Genomic DNA, 13,423 nt, shown 5'->3' with positions numbered 1-13,423 from the left:
ACCCAACCATGGCGACAGGGCAGATATAAGTAACTGCAGTTGGATTTCTCTCTTCTAACAAGACACATACAAGATGTTCTCAGCATGTTTACTTCAAAGATCATAAGTCTATTCTACGCTCAGCGAACAGAAACAATTTTCAAGATGTCAAAGAAACAAAGTTTATTCGCTATAAGTAAACACAAGTCCCTTTCCAGTGCCAATGGGCTGCGGAATGAAGGCCTAATTAAGAAACAATAACTGGGCTGAAGGCTGAACTACACAAAGAACAAACAGTTTGTGACTAATTGTCCAGACTGCAAAATAGCTCTTGGCAGATGGCCAAATTTAATCATAACAACAGGTAATACATCAAGTAATTAGTTTGGGGGGAAGGCCTGAATTGAGGGGTATTTAAACCAGCTGAAATTGGAATAATGATGGCAGGTATCAATTATTGTTTCCGGAGTTAAATACCAATCACTGATAGTCAAGAACGACAGCAGGTGAGAGGATTTAGGTTCGGTGCAGCAAGTAGTATTAATTACAAGGAATTGTTGATATGGCGTCGTAGGCCACAGTCGACTGGTAATGGTCCAAAGCCTAACTCTTCTCGGGGAGGACAACTTGGTGGCAGAAAGCCCCAGACTGAGGAAAAGCCATCGCTCTCAGCATATGTCCAAGTGGCTTACTCGGCGAAGGCTGTCATCTACGGTCTGTGTGCGGCCTTAAATGGGCTACCCGCGGCAGAATACTCCGTGCACTATTTTCAGTCACGTGTCTACACGTAATAAACTAGTTCGTGTACAACATGACCTCTAGCAGCTTATCTGACGCCTCCTGTAGACTGTCACCTTGACATGGTTTCTGCTCGATGGCCGACGGCATGCCCCTACTCGGTCCTGGACCCACCTGATGGATCTGTTGTGCAGGTGACCGGCTTGCGTACTCGCTCACCGAGATGTATTAGTAAACGCACCTTCAACATATGATCGGAAAAAACCAATTGGGTTTTCGACCACAGCGCTCATGTGTAGACTAGATCTTCAACTCAAATAAAGTACTCACATACAAGACAACAGGAAAAAGCCCAATCGTTTACACTCTGACTTCAAGAAGGCGTATACCTCCGTTTGATGAACAGTCTCTTTTTGACATCACAGGAGGTCAGGTATTAGACCCAGATAGTTAACCTGGTTAAGAAAAGACTCAGGGATACTGTAAGTCTAAAGTAAAATTTAATGGGGACTTACAAGAACCATTCAAACCGTGTTCGCCAAACAGGTGGACTGTCACTCTCGAAGTGCCGGCGTCCATCCAGATTTACGTATTCGTAATTTTTTAATAGACAAAAAAAATTTGCCAACTGGGTCTTCGATCACGGAGACTTTCTGCTTATTACATATTCAGTTTTATTACGACGTTTCGGCTACTGCCATCATCACATTAAAACTAAGAGCTCGCTAAAATAACTTCAGTGTTAGCTGCAATAAAACCAGTGTCTAAGCGGTGTGTCAATCGTAGTTTCCGCACAAATGAAATAGGAGAGTCAACCTTCTTTTAAGAAATTAAGCTTCTCTATTTTTTAAAAAAAGTAAATGTATCTCGCCAGAAAGCTGCATGCATGACAGAGATATGGCGTAGCAGTCATAAGACTGCCAGACAACTCTCGACTGTCAGAAGCACTACAGCAGTGGCTGAAAACCTCCGTTATTCCTATCGCTGACTGCGAGATTCAGTCTGTGACAAAATTTCTTAATGTACAAAATATAGTGCCGATCAAAATTCATCGTTATCTCTGTCAGGTGTGCACGTTGAAGATCATGAGAAAACAGATGGTACCTCGGTCGTGCAGGCAATTTTCCGAAGGCTGTCAAACTGTCTATATTGAAGAGGAACGTGGGCGACCGTCTCTTATCAACCACGACCTCATAGAGCTGGTGCGGTAGTGCATTATGAACAGCACTACTAGTACAGTTCCGAGCTTGTTCCCAGCGATTCCCATCTCTTCCTGCACCTGAAGACATTCTTGTAAAAAGGTCACCATTTTCTCAATAACGGAAAGCCGAAGACGACTGTTAAACGCTTGTTCCATTCCCACGCGCGCGGACTTCTGCGACACAGGAATGCAAAAGTGGATCTCTGATCATGACAAATGTTTCAGTTCTCAAGGTGATAATGTCTAAAAATAAATGAAATGTTCTTGTAGGTGTTGCCAATAAAGTTTTTCATGGAACTGCGTTTTCCTTAAAAGGCCAGCCGTTGTGACCGAGCGGTTCTAGGAGCTTCAGTTCGGAACCGCGCGACTGGTGCGGTCGCAGGTTCGAATCCTGCCTCGGGCATGGATGTGTGTGCTGTCCTTTGTTTAGTTAGGTTTAAGTAGCTCTGTGTCTGGGGGACTGATTACCTCAGATGTTAAGTCCCATTGTGCTTAGAGCCATTGGAACCATTTTTTCTTTCAAAAAATATAGAAACTCGTATTTTGCATAACCCTTGTACAAGATTAAGAAGATCCCCTGGAGATAGACGCCCATAAATCGCAATAGCAACGGTGAAATTCTAACACGGAGTGCTAAAGACGGAAATATTTTAGTACCACAGTTGATAATGTTGCTCTAAACACAACTTACAGTTGTATTTCTATAACAAATGATAGTCACTTACTTGTGTATATCTGTAAATTGTAATAATAACAGTTTATAGGTCCAACATTTCTGTGTGGCATACCCCTTCATTTCTGTTGTACTAAACCGAACGGCAACTACTGAAAAAACTTTGTGTCCATAGCTTAGATACCATGTCTAACAATATAAACATAATAACTGACAGTTTGCTACCACTACCATGACGTCGCACTTAAATTTAAATTTAACAAGTTGTTCTGCACTACTTCACTGAAAGCTAAAAGTTAAGTCACTAGGAAACAATTTGTCAAAATTATATTAGTAGAAACTGCGTGGCATATCACTGCAGCTGATATTGATATCTCCTTATTTCAGTCGTTGCGTTATTCCCGCTTCTGGTAATGTACAGGAAACAGTTAAGTTAACAACTAATGTAAGTACATTTACGCGTGACCGATGACATCAGATAAGTCACACGAAACTTGCTTAATGTTCTTTGTCACTCACTGGAACTACAACTTCCTATCTGCATCGAAATCAGCCTGTGTTATCGTCATCTTATCTGACGCACACCACCAATTTATAACTACTTTTCACCACACTTCGTCGTAAAGTTGCTGGACAGCCCTGAACGATGCATAAAATGTTAAAGGGTCATTTTATTCGTGGGCAGAGTATTCTGTCATCACAGAAACGTGAAGATCTCTGTATACGCTTTGATCTTTTCGAGACTGAGTTATTTACGTCTCCGCACAGTACCTCTTTAATCACTGTCATTCCGTTTTACACTGTTGCATTCTTTGCGCTCTTGCTTGCCTCTTCCTTTGCTTTCCTCTGAGCGGAGTGCCGAAATCCAAAATAGCGTTCAAAGACCGAGGAAAAATTTTCTGTTTGAAATTAGGATAGGAATGTGGTTTCCGAGTAATTTTAATGCCGTTTTATCAACAGTAATGACATCGTGATGCAGAACTTAATGAAGGCGTTAACAAAATCGACGTCCCAATGACATGTTTTCTGTTGGCTGTTACTCATAATCCACACGTTAACTCTCGAGAAATTTTACGTATTTCATGTTTCTGGATGTAACACGTGGATTGTGAGCAATACCTGCCCGAAAGTCTACATATATCGCTCCGTCCGTTGAAGATTTTCCCCGTATCATAGTGTAATATTCAATTGCTCTTAGAATAACAATTTTTTGCACATATGCTACTATGTTATGCTTTTTCGACAGTCTCTGTCAGGACAACCTAGTGAGTGCAATTCAATGTGTAATTGCGAAACTGATATAAGCTGAAAAAAATAGTTCTAACTTTGGCCACCAGGTGCAAATCTGGCACTATGAATTCCGGAAAGACGTATAGAAATGTTTCCATATGTAATGGATTAGGAACGGAATGTGGGCACAAAAAGTGAGGAAGCGTAATTTTGATCTTATTATTAAAAGCCGCTTACACAATTTGTTCAACATGAGCACCGGGCACGCCGACGAAGTGCTCACAGCGCCAGATTTGCACTTTTTGACAAAGCAGGAACCAGTTTTTTCCAGCGTACATCGGTTTTGCATTAACACATTAGCATCTCTACCAATTTTTGACGCCACACGATAATGACAACCGCGCTGGACCTCCGTGAGTAGCCACAACTTAATTATAACCATCCGATATACATATATATGTGTCCACCACTCGATACACTTAAGCCACACAGGTAGAACACAGAGCTACATTTCCCCAGTATCCCTTTTAGACTTGTAATGCGACAGCCAATACTTTGTTTCCTCTCATCCAACGTGAGGTATTTTTTTATTTGCATATACAATCACAAACTTCTTGACGAGAAAGCAATCCCTTTCATTTTCAAAACAGATGAAAACTTTCTGCATAATACAGTAAAACGCAGCTAAATGCGTCTCATTCAGATATGTGGCGTTAGTATCAGAACTATGGTCTAATCTGGAAAGGTGTCGTTGACATAATGTCAACAAAGTTGAATACTCAGTTTATGGGTGCAATGATAACATTTTGTACATACCACATAATCTTGAAATTTTGACGGGCGCTGAAGCACAAAATTTTTTCATTACTCCAATTGAAAATGACTAAACGGCTGAAATAGGAATATTGAACTTTATGACTGAATTTAATAATGTAACAATGATATCTTTTAAAAAGTTTCATTTGACTGCCAACAACAAACATACGAAAATTCATCGCTATAGTGTTGCATCAGATATTCTATAAAACAAACACAGAACATCCACGTAATCCGATAACGAAAATATGTAAGAATCACCTTCTCTTATTAGTTCCTGTTGTACAAAAGTTGGCCATTGCTGATTCAGCTCTCCCTCTCCTTTTCTCTTTCTTTTATTTATTCTTTCTCCCAGTGTTAAGCATTTGTCCTTTACCTCTTCTTGTTCAGTGCCTCTGTGTGTGTGGTTAGATTTCCTTTGATCCCTTTACCACTTGTTTGATATTTTCTCTACTAAACGATAATTAGTTATTATTTTAGGCCTGCAGTTTTCATTCATTATTGTAACACGATCTCTCCACTTGTTTCTATAATCCTTGCTCTGATCTTTTGTGCTATTAAATGTTAGTTGTCATCTCTCTGCTGTGTTCCTTATCATATCAGACAGGCTATAGCCAACTGTTTTTCAACATCACAGCTTGTATTCTTCTTTCATTGCCCCGTCTTTATGACTATAATTGAGGTACGACAAGAACGCATTCTGTGCAACGTGTTCCATGCTGGCCACAAGTTTGATAAGGAGTTTTTGGGGAAAGTCGTTCCATTCCTCCACATGAGTTGTTGACAACTGCTGGGAGGTCGTTCATTCATATGGATGTGCTGTAATATGTCTCCCCACCGCGTGCCACATCTGATCAGTGGGATTTACGTCGAAGGATGGGGCAGGTCAGTCCATTCGCCAAATATCATCTCCATAGAAGAGTTCCAGCACCTGTGCTGTTCTAGGTGGTCGCACATTGTCACGCACAAAAATCATGTCAGGGCCGAATGCACCATTGTACATGACCAATGAGTGTATGATTTTCAAAGATCTGTATGTCCGAACACTCATTCAACATAAAGTATCCTAACACCGTAACACACGGGCCACCTAACCGATTATATTCGATAGTGTTCCAGAGTGAATAACGTAGCTTCATATGGCTAGGCGTCTGAATGCACACTGTAAAGAATCATGTCCTGCCTCTTAAAATCTCCTTGGGACCATCATGAATCACGGCTACTTCAGTGCAACAATTAGTTTTTAATAAAAGAATCATTTACATCTCATTGCGTGTTTCTTTCAGATAACTACTATAATACACCGAAGAGCCGAAGAAATTGGTACACCTGTCTAATATCGTGTAGGCCCACGCGAGCACACAGAAGTCCCGCAACGCGACGCGGCATGGACTTGGCTAATCTCTGAAGTATTGATCGAGGGAACTGACACCATGAATCATGCAGGGCTGTTCATAAACCCGTATGAGTATGAGGGGGTGGAGATCTCTTCTGAACAGGCATCCCAGATAAGCTCAATAATGCTCATGTCTGGGGAGTTTCGTGGCCAGCGGAAGAGTTGTCCTGGAGCCACACCGTAGCAATTCTGGACGAGTGTGGGGTGTCGCATTGTCGTGCTGAAATTTCTCAAGTCGGTCGGAATGCACGATGGATATGAAAGGATGCAGGTGATCAGACAGGATGCATAAGTACGTGTTACCTACCAGAGTCGTATCTAGACGTATCAGGGATCCCATATCACTCCAACTGCACACACTCCACACGATTACAGAGCCTCCACTAGCTTGAACAGTCCCCTGCTGACATGCAGGTTCCATGGATTCATGATGTTACCCGTACACATTCATTCGCTCGATAGAATTTGAAACGAGACTCGTCCGACCAGGCAGCATGTTTCCAGTCATCAACAGTCCAACGTCGGTGTTGACAGGCCCAGACGAGGAGTAAAGCTTTTTGTCGTGCAGTCATTGAGGGCACACGAGTAGGCCTTCGACTCCGAAAGCCCATATCGATGATGTTTCGTTGGATGGTTCGCACGCTGACACTTGCTGATGACCCAACGTTGAAATTTGCAGAAATTTGCGGAAGGGTTGTACTTCTGTCACGTTGAACGATTCTCTTCAGTCGTCGTTGGTCACGTTCTTCCAGGATCTTTTATCGGCCGCAGCGATGTCGGAGATTTGGCGTTTTACTGGATTCCTGATATTCACGGTACACTCGTGAAATGGCCGTATGGGATAATGCCCAGCTCATCACTACCTGGGAGATGCTGTGTCTCATCTCTCGTGCGCCGACTATAGCACCACGTTCAAACCCACTTAAATTTTGATAATCTTCGTTTGTTGCGGCAGTAACCGATCTAACAGCTCCACCAGATACTTGTTGTCCTATATAGGCGTTCCCGACCGTATTGCCGTATTCTGCCTGTTTACATATCTCTGCATTTGAATACGCAAGCCTACGCCTGTTTCTTTGGTACTTCACTGTATATTTCAGCAGTTGATTCTGTGTACGGTCCAAGTTTCACGGAGCTGTGTTACCTCGAGTGACATATCATGCAAAAGTACTTTCGTCCATACGTTTTGTACACAAGGGTAGTTACCAATACATCCAATACGAAGAACAGATGATCAGCTCTCAAATGTATAATAAATACAAATCACTATTAGGAAAGTCAGTGATGAGACATAATGAAGAATTCGCATGTGAAACTGAACTCAGAATGAAAGTTTCACTCTGCAGCGGAGTGGCGCTGGTTTGAGACTTCCCGGTGAACCCGAAATCTTGCTTCGATTGCAGAGTGAGAGATGTAATCTAGAAACAATTCCCTGCAGGCCGAAGTGACCGAGCGGTTCTAGGCGCTACATTCTGGAGCCGCGCGACCGCTACGGTCGCAGGTTCGAATCCTGCCTCGGGCATGGATGTGTGTGATATCCTTAGGTTAGTTAGGTTTAAGTAGTTCTAAGTTATAGTGGACTGATGACCTTAGAAGTTAAGTCCCATAGTGCTCAGAGCCATTTGAACCATTTTTGAGCAATTACCTAAGCTGAGCCTAAGCCACGTCTTCGCAATATCTCGTCTTCCATGGCTGCTAGTCCAGCAGCGTATACAGAGTAAGTTTCGTGAAGCTTGCGCATGATGAGAGAGGAATTGGAGGAAGTCAGGCTTTGAGAAGGGGTCGTCAGTCGCGCCTTGTTTGCTCCGAGGGTAACAGTCACTGCTTGCAAGAGGCAGTTTTCTGGGTTCGTGTGCCCTTCAAGAAAAAAAGTTTTAATGTTTCAGGTAAAGTAATAAAACACAGATATTGATAAATCGAAATCACCGCCAATCGCAGTTTCTAAATGTTTCCATATGCCAGCTAAATATTCAGTTTAACATTGTCAGTGGTGAGGAGTTGATCTCGAACACTAAACTAAATCGTTGTGGGACGGATGTTTAGAAACATGTGGTACCTGAGCTGCGTTCACAGACAAACGCATTCGGTGGTTTGGCTCGTTAAGAATACACTGCAGTGAGTTGTGTAACTCCAGTGGCTTCGAATCAAGTATTAACTAGAGGCGGGAGGACGGGACTGCAATTTGCGCGTCAATTATTTTAGACGAGCGGGTTGAGCGCCTGTTTGAGTTGGTGACCGCACGCGGGACGAGCAGACGTCGGCCCGCCTGCCGGGACATCCGTCGCCGTGTTCGCTCGCCAATTAGGGACGCAAACACCGCGGCACGCCCTCTCCGGCACACCACACACACACACACACACACACACACACTTACTGGGAAGGGTACAGAGCGCACAGCTGCACGAGAAACTGCGCCTGCAGTGCCAACCACAACTAGTTTCTGGGTAGTCTCACACAACTTAAACAAACTCTCAGAATGGAATTCAAACAAACGACAGACAAAAAGCGATAATTTCAGTGGAAAACACAGGAATGTGTTTGTTAGGAGAAACAAAAGGAATTCTTAGTGAGGTAGATCGAATCGAAATATGAAACGACGATTTCGCTTTCATGGTGAATAAAATCCGCTGCAGGTTTAACTTCAAAGTTCTTTTATTTGGATAAAGGCATGTACAGTACCCAGGTTCCAGGATACAAATCCCGTCTTCAGGTTCTACTTAACTGCGCATGACAAAACCGTACGAGTCACGTAGAAAAATTAACAAATTTGTCCAGTAGTGTGAGAGAGCCAGCCATGACAAAACTCTTACATCGGGTGGAACATTTATGAGACAGGCGAAATACCCTCAGCCTCAAAGAATAATGTAATAATTCCAATACCAAAGAAAGTACGCGCCGAAAGGTGTGACTATTACGCAACTATCAGTTTAATAAGTCATGGTTGCAAAATATTAACATGATGAATCCTCTGCAGAAGAAAAATGGAAAAACTGGTAGAAGCTGGCCTCGGGGAGAATTAGTATGGATTCCGCAGAAATATTGGACCCTTCTATTTATATTATAAAATAGATTAATGGAAAGTAAACCTACGTTTATAGTATTTGTAGCCTTAGGGAAACCTTTTGATAATGTTGAATGAAAAACTCTCTATGAAATTCTGAAGGTTGCAGAGGTAAAATATAGTGATCGAAAGGCTATCTACAACTTGTTCAGAATACGGACGGCACCTGTTAGAGTCGAGGGGCCCGGAAGAGAAGCAGTAGTTGAGAAGGGTGAGACTGGGTTGTAACCTGTATCCTATATTACTCTATTCGCACGTTAAGCAAGCAATGAAGTAATCAAAAGAGTAGGAATTAAAACTCACGGAGAAGAAATAGAAACATTGAGGTTTGCCGATGACACTGTAATTCTGTCAGAAACAGCAAAGGACTTGAAGAGCAGTTGAACAGAATGGACAGTGTCTTGAAAGGAGGATATAAGATAAAAATCAACAAAAGCAAAACAAGAACAATTGAATGTAGTAGAAGAGTTTTGTTATTTGGGCAGCAAAATAACTAATGATGGACAAAGTAGAGAGGAAATGAAAGTTAGATTGGCAATGGCAATAACAGCATTTCTGAAGAAGAAAAATTTGTTTTCATCAATTATACACTTCAGTGTTACGAAGTCCTTTCTGAAGGTATTTGTCTGGATTGTATGCATGTCAAACATGGACGAAAAACACTTTAGACAGGAAGAGAATAGAAGAATTTCGAAATGCGGGGTTACAGACGAATACTGAAGATTCGATATATAGATCAACTAGCTGATGAGGAGGTGCTGATTTGAATCGGGAAGGACAAGAAATTCGCGGCACAGCTTGCCTCAAAGAAGGTATCGCTTCATACCACAGTCTGAGACATCAAGGGATCACCAGTCTGCTATTAGAGCAAAGTGTGGTGGGCAAAAATCGCAGGGAGAGGGGAAGAAATGAACACAGTAAGAGAATTCAGAAGAACGTAGGTTACTGTGGATATTCTGAGATGCAGAGGCTTGCACAGGTCAGAGCAGCGTGGAAAGCTGCTTCAAACCAGTCTTCGGACTGAGGACCACGACAACAACACGAGCGAACTTGTGAAGGTGAAGATGTTACACAGTTATGGATGTCTGACTAAGAATATATTAATTCCATTTTCCGTCTTGGTTGTATTACGGTAACAGACTTTTTTTTCACGTGATTAGTTGACTGCGGCTTTATACATTTTCGAGTGGTTACCCATGTGACTTGTGCGGGTGTATAAAATGTACTACTGTCCTGTTCATAAACTGATGGCATAGTACACTCGATCGAGAACATAGGATTGTGCCTTCTATTCTCCTTCTTCGGAGCCTAGTTGCACATCACAAGAAATATCTCACATTTCTCTGTCTCTGAAGTGGATGAGACACGTGAACCCAGTGAACTTTTAGCCACTGAAAAGTGAACTGCAATTACTAGAGTGAAACTACTGGTTCATGAGGAAGTGATTATCAGTGATTGCACAAACACTAGATAGGGTCAAAATACCAAAATCCCGGACGTCCCCGCTGTAGAGGCCATGCCTCGTCGTAGCTAGAGAATGACTGCTGGTGGCTCCACGTAAAGTCGAAGGCGATAATCCCAGTCAGGAGGATAGGTTGAGGGAAGGTTCCAAGAAAGTTTCTGGCTAAGGAACTGTGCCAGTGGTCGGCGTAAAGCCCACAAAGCTTGTCCATGCAAGATTAACTGTTGAGGCGCCAGGATGTAGGGAAACCTGTTTTCGAGCACGTGATCATCCGGAATCGAATTGCGCCCTCTTGGGTCGATGCCGCTGCCGCTGCCGCCAGCTAAGAACTGGAGTGGCGGTTTTCGAGACGCCGTTGTAGCCCCAGCGACTTTTGGTATAAGTCACCCGTGGAGCAGGGCTATGAGCCCTGTCATATACCATGGATTCTTTTCAGCCAAATATAGACCCTGTAGAAGAAAAGTTCTTTCATTCCCTCCTGAGAAGGAGAGAATGGGCCCTTGTAGAGCTAAGTATTTTTGAGCTCAGTATAGCTGGCATTGGAACAAGGGGAACCAAATTCGAAGTAATAACTGATCTCACAGCACGTTATTTTTTAACTTGAGCAACCCTTAGGTAGTCAACGTGAGGGGTTTGCATCCAACGGTACTAGCAAATTTGTACACCCTTTGTCTACTGCGTCAACTCCAGGCGGTGCAGTCGGCAATCAGAGCCTGTGTGTTCCAAGGGCAACACCTAAAATCTGTTTGGCTAAATGTTGTGTTGTAGGGATACCTACACTGGACTCAACTAATTGAAGAAATCTTGTGAAAAATGGAAATCCCCAGAAGCCAACACTGAAGTCCAGCAGTTTTGTATTTCCTGTCTTTGGGCATAAGCTACTACACAAGAGGTACATAGGTGGTATAAAGGGTCTGTACAAACAATTCAAGTCCTTTTGAGGGATAGTGCTGAAAAGCTGACTGCAGAGAGGAGAGAAGCGAAAATGCAAAGTTCTGCAACCCTGGTCGGAAAGCGACTATCGGAGATTCAGAACATCTACTGTATAAATGTTCTGCGCACCTGTGACTGACACCGAGAGGACTGCGGTAAAATAACATTTTTTTTACTAATGTCTCTCTTCTCCACCTTCTCTAAATACAGGAACAGGCAGCCTGCTTTCGTATAAATAACTGAGAGGCATAATAATTTAGAGAGATCCGCTTCAGCTAGAAAAAAATGGTTCAAATGGCTCTGAGCACTATGGGACTGCCGTGGTCATTAGTCACCTAGAACTTAGAACTACTTAAACCTAACTAACCTAAGGACATCACACACATCCATGCCCGAGGCAGGATTCGAACCTGCGACCGTAGCAGTCCCACGGTTCCGGACTGCGCGCCTAGAACCGCGGGACCACCGCGGCCGGCTCAGCTGCACTAATATTTATTCAAACCACAGATTTTAAAATCCCGAAACCGGTAGTTGTTTGAATAAATACTAGTAGAACTGAAGCGGATCTCTCTAAATTATGATAAACTATACTACTGGAAACAGCTATGTGAAACTCTGGAAGCAGTTCTATTAAGGTAACAGCTGGCTTCAGCTAGGTGACCCAACTGGGCACTTTCAGGTATGGAAATTTGAGACCCGCAGGAAAAGTACCTGTGCTTCTACGGTTCTTTCATCTGTATCATTTCACTCATCTAGTTTCGCCTCTCAGCGTCTCCCACATTAACAGTAATGGCTGTTGTCTCAGATCACGGCAGACTAACAAACCATCGGCGCATTGAGTAATTTCATGTCAGGCCCATTAGCAAGACATCAGAATTTATTTCTGCAATTTTGTCAGTTTCCGTTATTATTTCTGAGCACATGTTCCATACGTGAGACCCTATGCGTAGAACCTAGTAAATCACTGGAATTAGAACTAGCTAATGGAGCAAATTGACGTTCAAATTTCGAGATTCACACTTCAAGCTTTAAGGATTGACCACGCAGAGATGAAACAGCAATGTTACTTGAGTGTTGACCACTATGAAGTTACTCTGGTACCAAATGGGAACTGACTTAAAAATAATAGCTGCATAATCCTGCTTCTTCGGGTGGGAAGCTCTCAATCTCCCCAAGTTTCTGGTACAATACAGGGTGCTTCAAAAAATATTCATTGTGTTTCACGATACCATATCCTCTCTACGTAAATGAAGATTGAAACTTAGGGTGGATTTTAATTTAGGCGTAGAATTTCATACACTGAGCGAAAGAATTAAAGGAACACTTCTTTAAAACCTCGTCATTTTCCCCCATTGCGACACAGAAGCTTAAAATTTGGCTCATAGATGCATACTACTTTCCTCTGTAATGGTGTCCGTGGGGGGACGTCACCCTCGATCTGGGCGAAGCTTGACACGCCGAGGTGTCGACACACGTAACAAAAAAGGCCAGAGCTCAGAAGTTCATGTGAGGTGTGAAGTGAGTTAATGGTGTCACGATGGTATTAAATTTCACCAAAATTCTGTCCAACGGCACTCTGGATGTATCGCACCGCTCCTTGTCCAGACCCCACCCCTTCTCTGCCTCTGTGATGCACATCAGAACCGCGATTCCCAGCATTGAATAGAAGGTCTTTTCTTTTGGCTGGCTGAGGAAAAGTTTTCAGATACACTGCTGCTCAGAACAGACTCGAAAAGCCATCAGGAGGTGGCATAAACGGCGTCAATGAAACCACCAATTCCCTAGAGGCTTTCATTTACAAACATTACGCGCTCGAAAGCGACAGTTTGCAGGGCGGTGTGCAACAGAACGTCTTTCTTGACAGTTGACAGCCTCCCTTGAAAACCATTCGAAAAAATTCACACCTTTTCAACCTTTTTATTACGTGAGAATGC

The sequence above is a fragment of the Schistocerca gregaria genome, chromosome 2 (assembly GCF_023897955.1).
Source record: "Schistocerca gregaria isolate iqSchGreg1 chromosome 2, iqSchGreg1.2, whole genome shotgun sequence".
NCBI lineage: Eukaryota > Metazoa > Arthropoda > Insecta > Orthoptera > Acrididae > Schistocerca > Schistocerca gregaria.
Note: the sequence above shows the minus strand (reverse complement) of the source record.